Raw genomic sequence first — 22,041 nt, forward strand, 5'->3', positions numbered from 1 at the left:
TAAGAAGCTTGGGTTGTAGCTCAGTGGTAGAATTTTTGCATGAGGCTCTGGTTTTAATCCCCAATGCCACAAAAAAAAAAAAAAAAGACAAAAGAAGGAAGAAAGAAAATGAAAAGTATGACATTACTTCCTAAGGATTGCAGGGATTACTAGTGGCAGATTTAAGACAGGAGTTTAGGTCTCCTGTTGCCATATCCTATGCATTTTCTACTTTTTATGCTTCCCTGAAGGACAGGGGTCTTATTTTCATCTAGTATCTCTCCGTAAATTGTTATCTCTAGCAGTGCTTAGCAGAGTCCTCTGGGTAAGAGGGGTATTCTATAAATATTTACTGAGTCCTCTTCCAAAGAACCTGATTATATCAGATCATCAGTATTCTCTAAATTCTCAGTGTTTACCAAGTGTTGAACCATTTGCCCAGAAATGGTCCCTGTGAATCAAAAAGAGAATCTGTGTTAAGTCAGTAGTACAAAAGGGGATGAAACTGACATCTTTAGGAAGTCATTGTGAGAAACTACTCAGACAAAAGATACCAGCCCAGGAGAAAAAGAAACAAAGAGCACCTCTTTGGCTTTTTACATGCAAATGAAGATGAGACTCTAAGTAAGTTAAAATCAATGGTCCTTTGAAAAAAGAAGCTGCCTGCAAGGTGTGGTGGCACTCTCCTCTAATCCTAGTGGCTCCAGAGGCTGAGGCAAGAGGATCCAGAGCTTAAAGCCAGCCTCAGCCATTTAGGGTGGCCCCAAGCAACTTAGTGAGACCCTGTCTCAAAATTTAAGAAATTAAAAGGGCTGGGGATGTGGCTCAGTGGTTACATGACCCTAGGTTCAAACTCCAGTACAAAAAAAAAAAAATGTTGCCCAAAAGTGTGCAAGTGAACACTGTGTCATCTGTGAAATTTAAAGTTAATAAAGATGTAGGGCTCACAAGAAAATCATTTTTAGAATGAGTCTTTCAAAACTATGTTCTTGTGCTTGCTTCAACAGCACATTTACAAAAATTGGAATGATACACAAAAGATCAACATGGCCCTTGCATAAATATCACATACAACTGAGTGAAACTATCTATATAAATACAATAAAAACTATGTTCCTGACATCATACATTTTCTTTTTTTAGATTTTATGTTTTAGTTGTAGTTGGACACAACATCTTTATTTCACTTGTTTATTTTTATGTGGTGCTGAGGATAGAACCCAGAGTCTCGCACGTGTGAGGCGAGTGCTCTATCGCTGAGCGCTCTATCGCTGAGCCTCAACCCCAGCCTCACAACATGCATTTTCATTACAATGTTTCATTACTCAATAAAGAGGAAGTTAGGACACTTTTATTCTGCATAATTCCCACACAACCCTTTGACTAAATCACTAGCCAGTGAGGATGGTCAAATAAAAGGCATTTTCTGGGTTTGGTGATATAGCTTAGTGATAGAACACCTTTAACATGTGCAATATCCTTGGTTTGGTCCCCAGAAAACCACACACACAGATATTTTCTTTCCTCTAAATATGTCAACCTTGGGTCACCCAATCAATCAAAGTGTGATCTTGAGCTACAAACAACTTTGTAGGTGGAAGTAACTTGAAGGGAATATTATAATTTTGAATAAGATCATGATGAGCAAAATGAGAAAAAGCAGTTTCCAAAATTAAAATCTACAAGAATGTTGTAATTTTTAACTAAGCAGAGTGAGAATAAACTAAACCAATAATTCTAGCAAATGTATAAGAATCTCTACTGAAAGGAACCTGAATATGCTCTTGAAGGTGTATTTTTAATCACTTTGTGTTGCTATAAAAATACCATCAACTCAATGGCTTAACCAACAAATATTCATTTCTTATGGTTCTGGAGGATGAAAGGCTTGACATACTTGGGTTCTTAGTGCTTGGTAGGTACCTTCTTCCTCACATGGCTTTTTTTTTTTTTTTGGTGTATGCATGAAGAGACACAAACATCTTATGCACACCTATAACCCCAGCAACTGATGAGGCTAAGGCAGAAGGATCTTAAGTTCATGGCCAGATTCAACAACTTGGCAAAACCCAGTCTTTTTTTTTTAAAAAGAGAGAGAAGAGAGAGAGAGAGAGAGTTTTTTAATATTTATTTTTCAGTTTTCGGAGGACACAACATCTTTGTTTGTATGTGGTGCTGAGGATCGAACCCGGGCCGCACGCATGCCAGGCGAGCGTGCTACCGCCTGAGCCACATCCCCAGCCCCAAAACCTAGTCTTAAAATAAAAAATAAAGAGCTTAGGATGTAGGTCAATGGTAAAGTGCCTCTGGGTTCAATCCTCAGTACCCCACAAAAAAGTGCCTGAAAGTTAGATTGAAGGCTGAAAAAAATGCTTAAAGGGTTGGGGATGTAGCTCAGTGGTACTGTACAGCACTTGCTTAGTATGTGTGAGACCCTCAGTTCCATCCCCATTACTGCCTAAAAAAGCTTTAAAACAAACAACATTTTCACTGATCTTGCTATTGGTGAGCTCCTGGGAAGAAAGAGAAGTTAAGTCTTTTATTGCTAATAAACTTGCTAATGGGTTTTCTTTTTCCTTTTCTTTCTTTCTTTCTTTTTTTTTTTTTTTTTTTTTGGTACTAGAGACTAAACCCAAGGGTACTTTACTACTGAGCTATATCCTCAGCCCTTTTATTTGAGGGGGTTGGTAACCAGGGATTGAAAACAGGGGCACTCTGCCACTAAGCCACATCTCCAGCCCTATTTTGTATTTTATTTAGAGACAGGGTCTTGCTGAGTTGCTTAGTGCCTTGCCATTGCTGAGGCTGGCTTTGAACTCACCATTTTCCTGTCTCAGCCTCTGAGCCACTGGGATTACAGGTATGTGCCACCATATCTGGCTTCTTCGGCCCTTTTTAAAATTTTATTTTGAGATAGGGTATCCCTAAGTTGCTGAAGCTGGCCTCAAATTGCAATCATCCTGCCTCAGCCACCCAAGTAGCTGGAATTATAGGCATACCCCATCATGCCTGGCCTAACTGGTTTTTCTGATAATACCTATCAAGATAGTTGTTTCAACCATTTTTGAAATATTAGATAAATTGCAACTCTTAAGGCAGGGTGGTGATTTTGCACATTGCAAAATCGTATATGTCGACATAGTGATTCAAAATGAATGCTTCTGAAAGGAGTGCTGCATCTAGATAGTGATTTGTAAAAGAGTTCTAAAAAATCAGTGATTTTGTGTTATAAAACTCCTTCCACATTCCCTGTCCCACCCTTGGCACTGACTACAGACTTTGCTCTCATTGTCATGCTTGGGATGCCATTTCACCTTTGCTTTGCATTTGCCATTGCATTTTACCTAACTTAAGCGTTCTGATGATTCTCTGTCCAGGTGTCTTTCTGCCATATTCCCATGCTACGTTTGCTACAAAGAGGTGTGGCTACTGTGCAGAGTCAATTCACATCTTCCAGGTTTCCTTTTGCACTTACTTAGACTTAGGGGCCAGGAATCCTTATTTCCCTGGTGCTGATCTCTCCCTTTCATGTGAAAGCCAATTGAAATATGTTCTTGTTTCTTTTATGGGAGGAAAAAAGCATAATTGTTAAAGTATTATATAATGTAAAAATAGAAATTTAAAAACTGAACTTATTCATCCCTTGCAGCAGCCTCATGGGACCCTGCAATAAGGAGCTTGAACCTGATATTTGAAATAAGACTACAAGACACTGGAAGTCATCAATCCTTCCATTCAATACCAGATTACTCACCGAAATCCCTGCCAGAGTTGTTTCACAGTGACTGAAGAGAGATCTTCAGCTGGTTTTATTTGCCTTCAACTGGCACAAATACAGGTATGCATCAGTCACTGTGCTGTTTTAAATGTGATGTTTTGTATAATATTATCTTATTAAAATGGAGATCAGCAATCCATGTGAAGTTTAGAAGAAGGGGAGCTAGATTAAGGATTAGGTGAAGTTTTCTATTAGAAAGCATTTTTAATGCTGGGCACAGTGGCACACACCTGTAATCCCAGCAGCTCAGGAAGCTGAGACAGGAGGATTTCGAGTTCAAAACCAACTCAGCAAAAGCAAGGTGCTAAGCAACTCAGAGAGACCCTGTCTCTAAATAAAATACAAAATACATCTAGGGATGTAGCCCAGTGATTGAGTGCTGCTGAATTCAATCCCTGATACCAAAAAAAAAAAAAAAAAGTATTTTTAGCCTAGGGGAAATCATCTAGCACTTCTCACTATTCCAGCTTCAAGGCATGAGGCCTCAAGTAGGAACAATATCAATCTGATAACATCTTACATGAGGTCAACACGAAGCATATTACATTTGTCACAGTGGTGGAGAGGGTTACAATCTTATGAGATTTACACACTATATAAATTGCCGCCCTGGCCAGAGAAAATGCTTAGTAATAACATTAATTTCACTCCACCCCTACATTTCATGGTATCAAAAAAACACATTCAGCCCTGCCCTGCTCTGACTTTAGTCCTGTTCTCATCTCTGGTGATTCTTTATCAATCTCTCTCTAAACCTCACCCCTCTCCCTCACCTGGTCATCCCAGTCCCTGTTGTGAACAAGACAGCAATTCAACAGGGATCTTCTGAACACTTCTGGAAAGGGTGCTGAGCCTAAAATCTCCAATTTCCAATTATGATGTTAAGACCCATACATTATTTTATTATAGCAGTAAAAATCTTTAGAGCTGGGTGGTGCATGCCTCTAATCCCAGCTACTTGGGAGACTGAAGCAGGAGGATAGAGAGTTGGAGGCCAGCCTTGGCAACTTATTAAGACCCTGTCTCAAAAGAATATTTAAGATCTCTTCCACCACACCCTTCTGCCATGATGTTCTGCCTCACCTTGAGCCCAGAACAATAGAGTTGGCCCACCAAGGACTAAACCTATGAAACATGAGCCAAAGTAAACTTTTCCTCTTCTAAGTTTTTCTTGTCAGATATTTTAGTCACAGTGACACACAGATGACTAATACAGTAGTGTCCTATCTCTTTCCCACAGATGCATGCTCTTAATTCTTATTCCCAATTCCCCACTGTAAAATGTTGTGCTTTCCTCTAATAAAATATCTCAGGATACAATTTTCCCATCTTCCCACCATGTTCAGTTAGTTAGGGGGCTCATGGCTTCCTTCCTGGGGACCATTTGGAAAAGCAAAATATTCTGTCTTTATAAAAAAAAAAAAACTGCCTTTCATCTAGTTCACAATAAAGTAACTGTTCTAAACAAAGAGGAAGAGGAAAGACTGGGAGATGGAAAGTAGAGAAAATAGAAGAAACAACATCACACTGAACAGTTACTGTGCTTAAAACTTTGCTACTATGTAGTGCTCCAAACCCATACACATTGCCTCAGCCTTTGTTAGAAGCTCTTCCTCCTCTTCATCTTCTTTCCCTCCTCCTTTTTACCTCCTTCTCCTTCTCCTTTTTTTTTTGTGTGTGTAGTGCATATGGTACTGGGGACTAAACCCAGGGTCATTCTACCACTGTGCTACATCCCTAGTGAGTCCTTTTTATTTATTTTTATTTTCTGACAGGATCTTGCTAAGTTGCTGAGTCTGGCCTATGAACTTGCAATCCTCCTGCCTTAGCCTCCTAAATTGCTGGGATTACAGGTATATGTCACCATGCCGAGCTTGTAAGAAGCTTTCTGACTAACTTATTGAGACCACAAAGAAAAGTAGATCCTTTAATTAAGGCAGACAGAAACAGATCAAAACTCAAGGTAAAGGCAAAGGCCTTCAATGAAGATTCATACTTTCATGCATCCTTGAGATATTTAATAGCATGCAAAAATACTCTCAGCAAGGAAACACATAATCCTTGAGGATTCTTACTGTCAAAATCTCCTAGGGAGAACATCTTTTATGGAATAGTCCAACCAAAGTGATTTATTCTGTTTTGCAACACTATGACCAAAATACCTGACAAGAACAACTTAAAGGAGGGAAAGTTTATTTTTGCCTCACAGCTTCAGAGGCCTCAATCCATATATGGCCAGTCCATCACTCTGGGCCCAACGTAAAGAAGCACATCATGGGGAAATTGTGGTGGGGGAAAGCTGCTCTGCTGATGGGGGAGAGAGAAAGAGAGAGAGAGAATGAACCACAACGAAGCACAAAGAAGATGCACCCTTCAAGAGCATGCCCCCAAAGATCTCCCTCTTCCAGCCATGCCCCACCTGCCTACAGTTACCACCCAACCAGTCCATTCAAACCAGGATGGATCAATGAGGTTACAGCTCCCATGATCTAATCATTTTACCTCTGAATATCCCTGATATCCCTGCATTAATAGGATTTTTTAGAGGATACCTCTTGGGCAAATTATAACACAGAGACAAAACTCAGTAATTGTTTATCTTTTTCTGAAATAGATGGAGAAATGTCTCTGCAAAAGGCAAGACTCTTGATTCTCTGCCAATTGCTGGGTGACCCGGTCTCTTCGTGTTGCCCTCTACTTTGTCTCTGGTTCTTTTTGTTTGAGGTAACATTCACATAGCCAATAGGAACTACTGTTAGGCTCTGAGGGTCATTATGTTGGCTGACCTGAACTGTTTATGGCATCTCAGCCAGGACCTTAAGGAAAAATACACCTTATAATAATCTTTTGCTGATTTCTGGGTGGTTTCCCAGGATACTGACTTCTTTTCTCTCTACTCTCAAGAGCCTCAGAAACCCAAATGTTTCTATTGACTATACCAAGTCAGGGGCCAAGTTCTCACAATGGTTGAGATATACGTCATACATAACAAGGACTACACACCCTTCCTATATTGGGAATGTGGTCAGGTGTTTGTTGACCCTTGACTGGTCAAGCTCTGAATCTCCTTATTGAGTTTTCTCTCTGAGGATAGTGCCTACTGAAGTTTGGCCACTACTCAAGCTACCTGAGCCTGTCTTGATGTCAAAAAGGATTCATCTTGGTCTAATTACAACTCTTTTAAAAGTTTATTCATAGGGCAAGCAGCTGCGGCCCCTTAACTGAATAGGAGATTCAGTCATTTGTATGATTCTCAAAAACTGAAGCTAGAAGTTGTCATAACCCCTAGGCATTTCATCAGTATTCAGTGATTTGTGTGACTGGAGACAGGGAAAATAGAAATAATAGTAGAGTTCAGCATTGCAAGCCTCAGCTGAACAATGACAAGGATTCATTATTAGACTACCAACACAAGTGTGAAAAGGCCATCTATGCCCACAAGTGGCTATATCATTGCTTAAATGGAGCTACTACCTGGACCAGCATTCCCAAGAATTCCTGAGGAAATGGGCACCCACTATGTGGGTAGAATACCATGTGGGCATGGGTAATCATAGGGAAGTGGAAGTGATTTGATGGGTGACTCATTCCTTAATACACAGAAGGTCACAATGAAGATAGAAATAAAGTTCCAGCCGCAATGAGGAACCAAGAGAAAAAGATCTTTGAACTCTGAAGTAGGACTTGAGATGTCTCAAAAAGAACCTCTAGAATGAATGGCAAGTATAGATTCAAAGACCTCTGCAGACAAGATGTCTATGAAACCCCAGGGACAGACCTAAGCCCAACCATCCAATATGGCAAATCTACAGACAGGACTGACCATAAAAGTCTTATTATCTTTTGCCCTGAGGAGATATTCTAATGACTATAAAACTAAAAATTCCGTAGGACAATAACACATATCTTGAAATTTTGGGGGGAATGGAGGCCCAGCACCTAGTTACCAAATAAAACTGCTAATTTACGTAATGTTTAAGCAATGTTCAGCTGTCCAATAGATATGTAATTGTAGTTAATTGAAAATTTTACATAGTCAGAAAAGTATTCACACACACACACACACACACACACACACACACACACACACACACTTGCTTTTGTACTGGGATTGAACCCAGTGGTGCTTTAACACTGAGCTATACCCCAGTCTTTTTTATTTTATTTTTTTTATTTTGAGGTACAGTCTTGTTAAGTTACCCAGGCTAGACTCAAACCTGTAATCCACCTGCCTCAGTCTTCAGATTATCTGGGACTACAAGCATGTGCCTCCACATACACTAAGTATTGATATTTTTAAGGAACAGATAATGACAAAAAGAATCTTAACTCTTTTCATTAAATCCATTTAATGGCAGGTAATGTGGTATAATGAAAATTTCTAAGACTCAAGAAACAAGAATATAATGCAGGCTGGACCAGAAATCAACTTTCTGATCACTGTTTCCAGTTTTGGTCTTAAGACTTCTGAACTGACCCTTCTGCAGGACTCTTGCTAGTCCCTCCATGTCTGACTCATTTTAGCAGAATTAGATTATTATGCCACCCCTCAATATCCAAATAAGTGTCCTCATGTAAAGGGCAAAAAGATCACTTCTCATATGATGGTATTAGATAATACAATACTATTTATTTATCTATTTATTTATTGCAGTAGTGGGAATTGAACCCAGGGGTGCTTTACCACTGAACCATATTTGCAGCCCTTTTTATGATTTATTCTTTTATTTTAAGACAGGATCTCCCTAAGTTGCAAAGGCTAGCCTCAAACTTATGATCCTCCTGCCTCAGCCTCCCAAGTTTTGGGGACTGCAGGTGTGCACTACTATGCTCTGCTTGATAAAGTTTTTATTCATTCTCAATAATCAAACATTCATGTAGGAATTTTTTCAACAAACAAATTTTATTGAGAAAACATAGTATTGTGCAAAATCCAGGAACAAATCCACAGACACATTTCTTATGCAAAGAAATGATAACTTCTCAGTAAAACTCAACAGATAGGCTGTTAAATACATTATCTGCAAAAATAATGACATTAAGGAAACTTATTAAACAACCATCCTGTCTTGGTCTCTATCTTCAAAATTAAAAATTAGTAGGAGAAAAACTCATTGGTTCAATTATGGCAATGTGAGAGGGTAAAACCAAATAGCTCTGGCCAGAGGTCTCAGTTACAGAGCAACCAAAAGGATGGGGAAATGTTTCACTGAAGAGGTCCCTATGGGACAGTCCAATTGGCCTGAAACTGCTGCCTTCCACATATAGGACACTTACACAGTACATATACATGTGACATGCCCCAGTACATAATATTACAAGATCACTGTGTAAGAGTAAGCACAAATGCAGATATTGCAAACAAAGTAAAGAAACTAAGCTTCAAAATAAAACTAATCCCAAATTCACAGCCCCAAAGGAAAATTTATTCATAGCAATAAATAACTAATGTCTTAAGTGGACACGGTGGTGCACACCTGTAATCCCAGCAGTTTGGGAGGCTGAGACAGGAGAATTGTGAGTTCAAAGCCAGCCTCAGCAACTGTGAGGCCCTAAGTAACTCAGTGAGACCCTATCTCTAAATAAAATACAAAATAGGGCTGGAGATGTAGCTCAGTGGTCAAGTGCCCCTGAGTTCAGTCCCCGGTACTAAAATAAAATACAATAAAATAATTAATGTCTTGTGGCCACTAATTGAGTTGAGATCTTACACCTGGAGATCATAGTTTCTGCAGAACTGATATGATTATTTGAGATTCAGAAACCCATGAGCAAAATGTTAAATGAAAACACCACAAATACAAAACATCAAACACCAACTGCAAAATCAAAAAATATTGTAGAAGCCATAATATACATTTGCTCAGTGTCCTTAATAGTATCTTTCCCCTTTAACTCCAAAATCTAAAAACATTTGAGCAGGGAGGACTCATTTGAAAGCACAGGAGGTTCAGTGCTTGACTATGACCTCCAGTTCCCACAACCATTTCTTCTGTACTCTAGAGGAAAAACACAGGTGTCTGTTATTACCTAAAACGACACTGCACACCCTGTGGGTTAGCACCCTAAAAAAACCAGCTATAGTTTCCAAGCTCACAGTAGACTGGATTCTACAACAGGCCTTTCCAGCATTCTGTGAGGCCAGCAACATTGGATAGATGGGGACACTGAGAAGCACAGACACTGCTATTTCTTTCTCAGGAAGATCAAAAGCAGCACAGGTCAGCATATGAATAACAAGACACAAGGAATGTTCAGAAGGCAAATCCAAATCTAAAGTGTAAATTGACAAGAGCTACAGCAGTGAGTAATCTATAGATTGTGGTTTTAGAGTGAATACAATGGGCTGAGGAGAATATCAAACCCAAAAGGATTTAGGAGATACTGCACATTATACAGAAGAACTCAATGGAACTCTAAGAGGCCTACACATCTAAGTTCCTTAACATAGCCAGGCATGGTGGCACAGGCCTATAATCCCGGTGGCTCAGGAGGTTAAGGCATGAAGTTAAGGCATGAGGTTAAGCCATCCTCAGCAATGTAGTGAGGCCTCAAACAACTTAGCAAGACCCTGTCTCAAAATAAAATAATAAAATAAAAAGGGTTGGGGATGTGGTTCAGTGGTTAAGTGCCCTGGGCTTAAGCCCTGGTGAAAAAAGTCAGGGCTGGGGTTGTGGCTCAGTGGTGCAGCACTTGCTTCACATGTCTGAGGCACTGGGTTTGATTCTCAGCACTGCATATAAATAAAAAAAATAACTAAAATATTTTTTAAAAAGTCAAAGATCAGGATTGGGGATGTAACTTATGATAAAGTGCTTGCCAGGTATGTGAGAGGGCCCTGGGTTCCATCATCAGCACTGCAAAAAATAAACAAACAATAGTAAAAAATATCAAAGATCAAATCTTTATAACCTGGGGGAGATCAAACTGCAGCTCATCCAGAACACTCAAGGACTCAGGATCTTAGAGAAACAGTAAAGCCCACACTTCAAAAGCATTAACACCAGTGTATCAACATAAACCATCTATCACTGAGTCTAATGCTTGTACCTCAATCTAATTGATCATACAAAACTCTTCATGCAGACATGAGTAAAAGTAAAAGTACAGGCTGGGGTTATGGCTTAGTGATAGACCACTTGCCTAGAGTGTGTGAGGCACTAGGTTCGATCCTCAGCACCACATATAAATAAATAAAGTAAAATAAAGGTATTATGTCCATCTATAACTAAAACTTTTTAAAAAAGAGTATAAGCATAAGCAGGTTAGAGGAGGAACAATATGTCTTCCTTGTTACTTGTCCTGGAGGTCCTTCTTTGTACAGTTCACTGTACATGAATGACTTTGGCCAAGGTTCAAGAGTCATCAGTTAGGGAAGAAAGGAAAATCTTATGTCTCAAACTAGCACATTGTAAATGCAAATGCAAAGTAAAATAAGGAAAAAAAACTATCTGTGTTGAAAGAGACAAGAGGCCTATCCCTAGCTTTTTCTTAGAGCATTTCCTTTAGAAAATGTGTAAGTTCTTTCTCTATTTGCAAAAGATACAAAACAAAGCCTTGTGGTAATTTTACAATCAGGATTGTACAAAGATGGCCTTACCATTCTGGACATGACTGATCTCCTCTGACCTTGAAAGCTAAACAGAGTTATGCCTGTTTAGTACCTGGATGAGAGGAATGAACAAGGAGCTGATTGCAAAAACATGTGGACTGTATGAGAACTAGGGAAAGAGGAAGAGGAGACAACAGTTAAAACCAGAACCTGAGCCAGGCCCTCCTGAGACAGACACAGGGAAATGCATGTCACAGGCAGCACCCAGGCAACCCAGGAAGCCACAGAAGAAAGATCTGGAATATGAATCAGATAAAGGACACAGCACATCCAGGTTCCAACCACTCAGCAAAAGCAAGAGCAGCTCCTTCTCACAACTCCCTCACCTGACTCACCTGCCCAACATCAAGAGAGGGTGCAGAGCCACCTACCTCCATGGCTATCTTCACAGCCTAAGGCTGATCCACCACAGCCTTCACCAACACACAAACCCAGCATCCTTGGGGTAAATGGGACATAAGAACCCCCCCCCACACACACACACACACCATCCTAAATGTTTCAATTTGCCGAGGACCATGACCTCTCATATTACTCACACTCAGCAATGTGCACTGAGCCAGGCTGCTCCACAGATGAGGGAACAGGAAGGGTGCATTTCCTTGAACCCCTAAGATCCATCGCACTTTCACACCAAAGTCCCTTAGGCTAGAACTGTCTGTATCTTCCTCATGCTATGGAGCAACTCACTTTCTTACTTGAACCCTTAGGGGACTTGACACTGGGAGACCATTGTGTCCCCCACCACAAACTGCAGCTGCACCTTATCCTGTCAAAGTCCCAGTGGCTGTAGCACTATATGGGATGCCCACATCTCTCTCCCTGGTGTTGGCCACACCCTTTCCTTGAGAGTGCAGCAAGGTCTCCCAGGCAATGCAGTCAGCCCTTGGGAGGACCCCAGGACCCCTGGGTGGGACCACCAAGCCACCAAGGCTTCCAGGACACACAGAGGAAGTGACACCATCAGTCTGTGGTCTGTGGCCTGTAAAACTGGGAACAGGAGGGGGTTTAGGCCACCAGCCTGGAGACCTGACCCAGAGGTTTCTGCATAACCAGGCTCCAAACTTCACCCATCTTACATCATTGACAGAACCCATGGCTTTTATTTCCTCCCACTGATACACAGAGGGTGGTCAGAAGAAGCAAGCACAAAGCTGAGCACAGGAGCCTAATAGGCCTCAATTTCTGGAACACATAATGTCTGTCACAAGTTTCCCACCAGAATCCAGTGTCCTCAGCCTCCACGAGCAGCTCTGCACAGTGCTGCTGCTCCTGGCCCTCGTCCCATCTCCAGGCTGGGAGCCCCTGAGTGAGGGGCCAGGTTTATGTGCTATTCCATCTTTCCTGATCAGAACAGTCCTCCCTTGCTCTGAGCCTCTAACCTCTGCAGTTCTTCTCATTAAAAGAACAGAGTAGCTGAGAAATCAGTCCTGAAATCCACTAAGTTCAGACTGTGTTCTATCTTTTTTCATCAGCAAAACACCCAGAGAAAGTCAACCCAAGGCCTTGCTCCAGTAAGGCTTCTACCTCAATTATAAACCTACTTATTATGGCAGAACATCAAATACTAAGGGGAAGTAATTATCTGTATTAATTAAGAAATAATAAATGCTACCTTAGGATTGTAGAAAAAAAGAACACCTAGGGCGACTGCTAGATCACCATATCGACTGGAAAATGTAGAGCAGGTAGAAGATCAGGTAACAACTGCTTTTCCTGGCAACAAAACATTACTGAAAATGCTTCTTGCACCTTAGTGATTAAATATCACAAAATTTGGAGTCAGATGAACTTGGATTGAGTCCCTGCCACCTCTATAATATTTTGGCTCTGTTACTATGGCAAGGTAAATATTCATTCAATAATGCTTTATTGCCCCCTGTAAAATGAAGGTAATATCAATACATAATACACAGGGGCTTTATATAGCTAGATGAGGAACCAATGGAAATGCCTGCACACAGTGTTCAGCACAGGCTTTTTATCAGCGGGAGCTATGCCTCATTTCCTTTAGCATCACCACCATCACCATCACCATCATTCGTATGAGACTCAAAATGACTGCTGCTGTCCCAGAAACACTACAGGATGCATAAAACAGGGAACCATAAAGCAAGAAACAAACTCCACTGGTGTTCCTCAGTCTCCCACCCATGTCAAGCCCTTATTCTCCAAACTCACAGATTAGATCTTAGGAAGTCTGGAGACAGCATTCAAGGTTGGAGAGACAGGCCTTCAGTTCCCAGGAGGGAAATATGACTCTTGCATGCACATATAAAAAATGTCATCTATTTTTTTTTTCAAATTTCTGAGTGGGGAAGTATAAGCTTGCTTGATAAAGATCCACAATGAGAGTCCAAATTAAAAAACAAGTACTGCCTCACAAAAGCCTAACTGGCCATGTTCCAAGATGGTCCTAGTGGGTATAATTCTATGCACATGACTGTCAGTGGTTAGTTTTCAATGTGCTATCCTGAAATTTCTGGACTTTGTATATGAGCACATGTCACACATGTAATACAAAAATTCATTTCACATCAGCCCTTATGTATATTGTTCATTTCATCAAATATTACTAAAAACAATTGCCTCCCTCTATGTATAAAATCTATTTAGAGTTCCAAATACCTTGCCTTAAAATATCCATTATGGTACATTCTCTTTCTATAATCCATGTATATAAGAGGCATGGAAAAATACTTTAAGGCAAATATGACTTTGACCTAGACTATGTCACACTGAGAGTTGACAGCACATTACCAGTCCCAGCAAGTAGACAAACTTTTATTTATTTATTTATTTATTTGGGTGCTAGGGATTGAACCCAAGGGTCTTAACCATTGAGCCATATCCCCAGCCCTTTATTTATTTTTTTATTTTAGACAGGGTGTCCCTGAATTGCTGAGGCTGGCCTTGAACATGCAATCCACCTACCTCAGCTTCCCAAGCCACTGGGATTCCAGACTTGTGCCACTGTACTGAGCTGTAAGTACACAATCTTGACTCTATGGGACTAATTGACAACATTGGCCTAGGCATAAAATCCTGGGAAAGATACAAGAGCCAGGTCCCACTTTTTTGTGACAGTACTGGGGATTGAACCTAGGGACACTCTACCTCTGGGCTATATCCCCGAGCCTTTGATATTTTTAGTTTGAGATAGGATCTCACTAACTTGCCTAGGCTGGCCTTAAAATTGTGCTCTTCCCTCCTCAGCCTCCCAAATCACTGGAATTACAAGTGTGCACCACTGTGCCCAGCTCAGGTCCCACTTTAAACTCAGGAGGTATACCTTCTCTTTCGTTGACATCCTATATCCAGAGATTGTCACCAAGTAGAGAGACCTTCCTTTGGAATCCTCTACCTTGTGACCTCTTCCTGACTGTTGATACTCAGCAAAATACCCATGAAACCATTCATTTAGGTCTTCCTCACTGTCTCCCCAACACAATGAAGAGAAGCAAAATGACTGTCATCATAGGGGCAGATGGGACAGGGGTATACAGGGAAGAGGTGTCACTTTACTGCTTTTTAATGGCAAATAAACTGCCCTTGGTCACCATTACATTATTGGTTAAGAAACATAACTTTGGGTAAAGCTTTTCCTAGGTATCTCTGACCTCCATTTTTCACTGGGTGGCAAATAACAATGACCTTCATTTTCCAAGGATTTCATGTCATTTAATCTATTACCAGTATCAACCAGAAGAGGCTGAATGTCAATGAGCTGGGCACTAGAAAAATGGAATTTGACCTTGGGTGAGTGAGCTTCATGGTCTGTGATTCCACCTTCTGAATGAAACTTATGCCAACAGAAAAGTGAGGCATTTGAGGTATCCACTGGGACCAAAGGTTACCAGTCTCTCTGAGCATATCTCAGAATAGTACGTAGTTACATTGCGCTTTTCTTTCCCTCTCAAATTGTGAGATGTTTCCACATGAATTAAAACAAATTTATCACTACACAGAAAAGAAGTGACTTTACAGAATCAAAACAGAGCAGAAACCTGTCTGGCACTTCCAGGTAACAGGCATGATGTGTTCCTAGTTTACAGATGGCAGCAAGTCCTGCTGGTTGCTGAGTGCTGGGTACTGAGCTCTGACAACCTCCATGTGGGTTGTCCAAGCTGGCCAGAACAGACTGTGGCTCAGAAGATGGAAAAGTCTGAGGTCAAGCCTTCCTCTGGCTTTCCAAAAGGATTTGTGGTGTGATTTCCAAGGAAATGTCCTAGTAACCTCTGAGGAAGCTTGCTGGACTTGAGAAAGAATTATGTAAATGATATTATGGCAAAGTCTAAAGAGCTTAGGTTGGGTGGGGCTGCAGAAGTGGCAGGAGGAGTTAAACCAATTACCATAATACTCTTTTCTAATATGTGGATTCAGAAATCAGGATTCTAATTCATTGAGCACCTCTTGTGTATCATGCCCTTCATAAAGATGATTGCATGTGATTCTCACAATATTCAAGACATCAGGTACAATCCCCACTGTGCAAAGGAAGGAACTGAGGCTCAAATATGATAGGGAGAAAGAGCTGAGACATTGAGGCTCAGATACTGGAGACTGAATGAAGCATGATATGTTCCCAGAAATGTTTGACAAGCAAAGACCTGATAACAATGCATGGAAGGGGGAAGAACTGAGAGGGTATTGACCTCTGAATTACTTTCCTTGTTGACCCCTGTCTCTACAACTATTACCAAGTGAATGCCCTCCCCTCCATGGTGGAGGTAGACTGGCAGATACCATTCTGCACCACCACTTTCCAAAACTTTCTCTTTCCCCTTTTACATAAATAGTGATGGTTATAACTACCTTCATCACTTGTCTTTTTTTTTATAGCAGAAAAAGGCACGTAAGCAGCACTTCCACAATCCCTGCATTAGCAAGGTTTATCTGGACAGTCCAGTTCATCCACCTTGCTTCCACCTGTTACTGCAAGAGTTTCCAAAAAGGATAAAAGTCAGATGAAAACTTGGATGGAAATAAACATCATAATCAAGTGATTTTGGAATCAGAACATTGAAACAAGGTCAAAAGTTTTGTATAACAGTATCATCTTCACTCTAATGACTGAGAAAAGATGTTACTCTGATAAAAAGAACTATTTTGAAACCAGGTCTCCATCACAGAGTTATTCAGCAATGGTCAACAATGACCTTGGGTACTCATAAAAGTGAGTGCCTTGAGCAGATGTCCTCTTTCCCTTCTCTGGAGTAACTTCTGAAAATAGGCAGCGTTTTCAAGCAGGCAGTCTGACAGGTAAGGCAAAAGAGTGAAAGATCATAAAGAAGAGGTGAATAGCACTAGTCAAAGTGAAACGTCAGATAACCATGCTCTTCAGAAGCCTATTCCTTCAAACTGAGCCATAATTCATCTCAATAAACCATTAAGCACAGGAATATTAAATAATACAATAAGGGTTATGACATTTGAACCTGATACAAAACTATGGGGAACAAATTTTTGGGATCATTTTTACTCCCTTTTCCTTTTTCTTTTTATTGGTTCTTTTTTGTTAGGATGTTAGGATTCATTTTGACAAACCTATAAAAGCATGGAATATAATTTGTTCTAATTCAGTCCCAAGTACTTCCCCTTTCCCTCTCCTCCTCCTTCTCCCTGTTCCCTTTCCTCTACTCTACTGATCCATATGCTATTTATATATATGCCAGCGATTAAAAATCCAGGGTGCTTAACCACTGAGCAACATCCCCAGCCCTTTTTATTTTTTTATTTTGAGACAGGGTCCTGTTAAGTTTCTTAGGGCCTTGCTAAGTTGCTGAAGTTGGCTTTGAACTCAAGATCCTTCAGCCTCAGCCTCTGGAATATATATATATATTTTAATTAGTGTCTTGTGGATGTATTTGATGGGGAGATTCACTGTAGCATATTCATATATATGTCTTTCCTTATCTCATCCCATTCAATCCCCTTCATCTACTACATTGATCTTTCTTCTATTTTTATATCCCCCCTTATTTTGGATTAGCTTCCACCTATCAGAGAAAACATCTGACCTTTAACTTTTGGGTACAGGCTTGTTTAACTTAGTTTGATAATCTCCAATTCCATCCATTTACCAGTAAATACCATAATGTCATTTTTCTTTATGGTTGAATAATATTCCATTGTGTTCATATACCACATTTTCTTTATCCAATCATCTACTGAAGGGCATCTAGGTTTGTTCCTTATCTTGGCTATTGTGAATCGTGCTACTGTAAACATTGATAAGACTGTATTATTGTAGTATACTGATTTAAAATATTTTGGATATATACCAAGGAGTGGGATAGTTGGGTCATATATATGGTAGTTCCATTCATAGTTTTTTGAAGAGTCTCCATACTGCTTCCCAGAGTGGTTGAACCAATTTGTAGTTCCACCAATACTGTATGAGTGTGCCTAAAATTAAAAATCAATAAATGAGATGGCATCAAATTAGAAAGCTTCTGCACAGTGAAGGAAAAATTTAAAATGTGAAGAGAGAACCTACAGAATGGCAGAAAATGTTAGCCACCTGCTCCTCTGATAGGGCATTAATATCCAGAATATACAAAGAACTCAAAAAACACCAAAAAAATCAAATAAACCAATCAGTAAATCGCCAAAAGAACTAAATAGACACTTCTCAAAAGAAGAGATACAAATGGTCGACAAATATATGAAAAAAAATTATCAACACTTTTATCAATCAGGGAAATGCAAATTAAAACTACACTGAGATTTCATCTCACTCCAATCAGAATGGCAATTATCAAGAATACAAATAACAATAAATGTTGGTAAGGATGTGGGATCAATTTTATGTGTTCCTTATTTTGTTACTGATTACTGACACAATTACAACTAATAAACATTTCAAATGTGTTTTCAGTCCTATTAACAGCATGTCTGTGAATAAAGACAATAGACCACGGAATACATAGAATACAACTACATATTAGTATGTCAGTAATCAGTGAAATAGTAAGGTGAAAAATTGCTTACATTACAAAATATACTACTACCATTCAGAGCAATTTCATTACTTATTCCATATCTCAAATAATGCTACGAACAAATAATATTGAACATAGATCCTAGAACATAAATAATAATGAAAAATTAATCACTAGCATATGTATATATTTGATGATTGAGTCCTATTTGGTATGACTCTGCGATACTATGGGCAGTTACTATGTAATAAAAGTGTCTTCATTCCACACTTTGATATTATTTAAAGTCTATAGCTCTTCCAGAAGTTAGGATTAGTGAGACTAGGTAATGTGCCAATTCCTAAAATCTGTGTTTTTAAAAAAATAACAATAAAGTAAATCTCAAATGTCAGCAATGAATCTTTCACTTTTCTAAATGTAACTGAAGTAGATTTATAAAATATGACTATTCCATCAACATAGGAGTCATTAAATAATTTCAAGTTAATAAAGAATCAATGAGAAAAAATTCATCTATCACCATACATCCATCACCATTATCAAAGGGAAACAACTTGCCCCACTGCTTAGGTTTCCCAACAAAACATCAAGTATTTCCCTTTAATTGACTTCTCCTTTCAGATATAGTCTATGGCACCCAATAGAAGAATGAGTATAAATAGGCAGGTACCACCTATTACTTAATTCAATATGGTAGCACATGAGGCAATGAAGTACAGTCAGCATTTGTGGACAAAAAAGCAGACACAGCACTCTTGCTAATGGAGAAGGAGTTGCATGTTCCTGCAGTTCACATTCCCACCAGTCTAACCTCTGACCATTCATATCCTCCTTACCTGTAAACATTAAACAGAAACTACACAAATCTTTTTTAATGATAAGAATACTTGGAAAGGAAGACCTAGGCCATAAGACATATTCCATGCTTGTATAATTATGTCAAAATCGACTCTACTGTCATGCATAACTAAAAAGAACCAATATAAAAAAATGCATGCTAGGTGCAGTGGCACATGCCTGTAATCCCAGCAGCATAGAAGGCTGAGGCAGGAGGATCGGGAGTTTGAAGACAGCATCGGCAATTTAGTGAGGCCCTAAGCAATGTAGCAAGACCCTGTCTCTAAAATTAAATACATATCTCCATCCATCCTAGGGTTGTGACTCTGTGGTTAAGCACACTAGGTTCAATCCCTAGTACCCCAAAATTTTATCAGAAAATAATGATATTAAAACAAATTTAATGGTAAAAGCTTTGGCTATGTAGCTACTTGAAAAAAGTAAACTGTCCAAATGCAAGACAAATAAAGGTATTTATCCTCTAATTTATGAATTAAAGATACTGGGAATTTTTAATACAGTGGTTATGAAATGCTTATGAAAAAGGCCAGGGCTTACACTTAATAGTATGAAATGATGCAAAACACAGGTCCCTAGAAAATGAAATCCTAAACTGTTAAATGACAAAGACATACAGTAAAAAACAATCACAGTCCTAAATATCAAGGGCTCAGCAGACTGATTAAGTTCTCCATTTATAAATCAAGACTAAGAAAACGTTTATTTTAAAGAAAACTGATGGTTATGGAATAACTAGAATTTAAAGATCTAAATTATGTCAAATGCACAATTAGATAATAAAGTTAACCTTAAAAGGGAGAATTTATGAGAAGCACCAGAACTGAAATTTAGTGGATTCCATGAGATGAACATCTAGTTTCAAACACTAAATAGGTCCAAACCTGCCTGACAAGATCCATAAAGGAACATTCACTGTGGATCTTAAGGTTCAAGTGCCTGGCCAGAAAAAAAAAAATTTCCAAAAATGCACAAGAAAATGCTTTAATTTGAACAATAATTATGAAATGTGGCACAAATCTAAATCAAACAAATTTAAATGAATTCAATGTCATGGGGGAGGGGGAGCTCAGAATTATATTGTAAAATAAAATGACAAATGGGATTCTTGGTATGAGGATTCCCTTCAGGGACTTAAAGCAACAAATTCTTGCCAACAACACCATTATTTTCATTATTTTTAAAGTTCAAATAACACCAAACATTTTATGGAAAATGTATACAAGGCATAAGGAGAAAACTTGGTCAATACAATGATTTTTAACTTGTCATGTTACATACAGAGGCAAAAACAGTGTCAATGGTACTGAAGGCCAAACATTGGGACAAGTAAACAAGTCCTAAGCCATCAGGCCACCCAAACTCTCATTTTTGAAATGTGGATTTTTGAAATATCCATGATTTTTTTTAAAAAATGTGTTTTTTAAATGTGTTTAAAACCAGGGGTGCTCCACCACTGAGCTACATCCCCAGTTCTTTGTAATTCATTGTGAGACAGGGTCTTGTTAAATTCCTGAGGGTCTCACTAAATTGCTGAGACTGGCCATGAACTTTTGATCCTCCTGCCTCAGCCTCCAACTTCACTGAGATTTCAGGTGTGCACCATTGTATGTAGCAGAATTTTCTTTTTTTAATCTTGGAGACAACATACAAAGAAAATATACTTGAAATTTAACCAAATTAAACGAAAAGTACTGTTACATTGGTAAAGAAAAAGAAAACTGAAAGGCAACTAATGCCGAACACACTCCCTTCACAGTTTATCTTCCTCCTTTTCACGTCAAGAATAACAGAAATATAACGGGCATAGTGGTGCACACCTGTAATCCCAGCGATTCAGGAGGCTGAGGCAGGAGTATTACAAATTCAAGCCAGCATCTACAAGGCCTAAGCAACTCATCGAGACCCTGTCTCTAAATGAAATATAAAAAGGACTGGGAATGTGGCTCAGGGGTAAGACGCATTGGGGTTCAAATCCCTGATACCAACAATAACAAAATAATAATAAGGTCTCGGACAACAAATCTCACCAAAACGTCCAAGACCAAGATTTAAACCAACACACACTGCCAATCTCTACCCTGTAAACACCGCTGTGAAATAAAGGCACCAGCAGCCCCCTGGCGGCCAAGGACCACTGTTCCCTGCCGGCCACACCCGCTCTGTCATCCACACCAGCATCTCTAAATTCAAACACCGCAGTAGAATCACGACTAGGGGCGGGGGGGGGGAGGATGTGTGTGAAAAAGCAACATTTACAAGAATAAAATGACCTGAAAGGTTGGTCCTGCAACTGCTCTAAGCACAACACTGGGCTCCAGAGAGTTAAGGGCCCTCCCTGTCGTCCACGTGGAAGGCCACTGGACACATCGGTTAAACACGTTAGAACACAACATATGCTTGTCCATCAAACATCACACCATTAAACACCAATTAAGAATCCAAATGAACTCAACTTACGGTGACAGTGACTGAGGGAAGGGGGCTCCTATGTCCCCACATCCACGGGACAAACTGTCTTGGGGAGCCCAACGGCTCAACCACAGCTGAACCATGACCAGTCCACAGTTGCACCAAGCTGCTCACACCCTTGGTAGGTCTTGAGAGCTAGTCATGGCCCCGCCCTCCATGAAGGTCATTGGAGGGCGTGAAATGATAGACAGGGAATCTGTGCACTCTCTCGAGGTCCACAAGCAGGAACACCGCCCATATCTCAAGACCCAGATGAACAGTTCAAGACTTTGCCCATGTTGTCATCACTTATTACGTCTATGCGCATTTCTCAGTGTCCACATCTACCACTCAGATCTTGGCTTGTTTCCAGTTGTTGCTGAATTGGGAAATCTGGCTCACCCAATTTATGCAGGTCCAAT

The 22,041-nt window shown here is 39.7% G+C and overlaps 1 long non-coding RNA gene and 1 other non-coding gene across 2 annotated transcripts in view; both read left to right on the forward strand.

Annotated features, from left to right (window-relative positions):
• The window catches only part of LOC144371684 (uncharacterized), a 32,873-nt gene extending 12,737 nt beyond the window's left edge, over positions 1-20,136 (forward strand). Inside the window, exons 2-5 of the long non-coding RNA XR_013431661.1 lie at positions 3,629-3,817; positions 14,252-14,354; positions 15,066-15,128; positions 16,212-20,136. This is a non-coding gene — a long non-coding RNA (uncharacterized LOC144371684). The remainder of the gene's footprint in view (positions 1-3,628; positions 3,818-14,251; positions 14,355-15,065; positions 15,129-16,211) is intronic.
• LOC120890975 (U6 spliceosomal RNA) lies at positions 971-1,077 on the forward strand. Its single transcript, XR_005735436.1, has one exon. It is a non-coding gene; the product is annotated as a U6 spliceosomal RNA (small nuclear RNA).
• Positions 20,137-22,041: the final 1,905 nt, after the last annotated feature.

This window comes from Ictidomys tridecemlineatus, chromosome X (assembly GCF_052094955.1).
Source record: "Ictidomys tridecemlineatus isolate mIctTri1 chromosome X, mIctTri1.hap1, whole genome shotgun sequence".
Lineage (NCBI taxonomy): Eukaryota > Metazoa > Chordata > Mammalia > Rodentia > Sciuridae > Ictidomys > Ictidomys tridecemlineatus.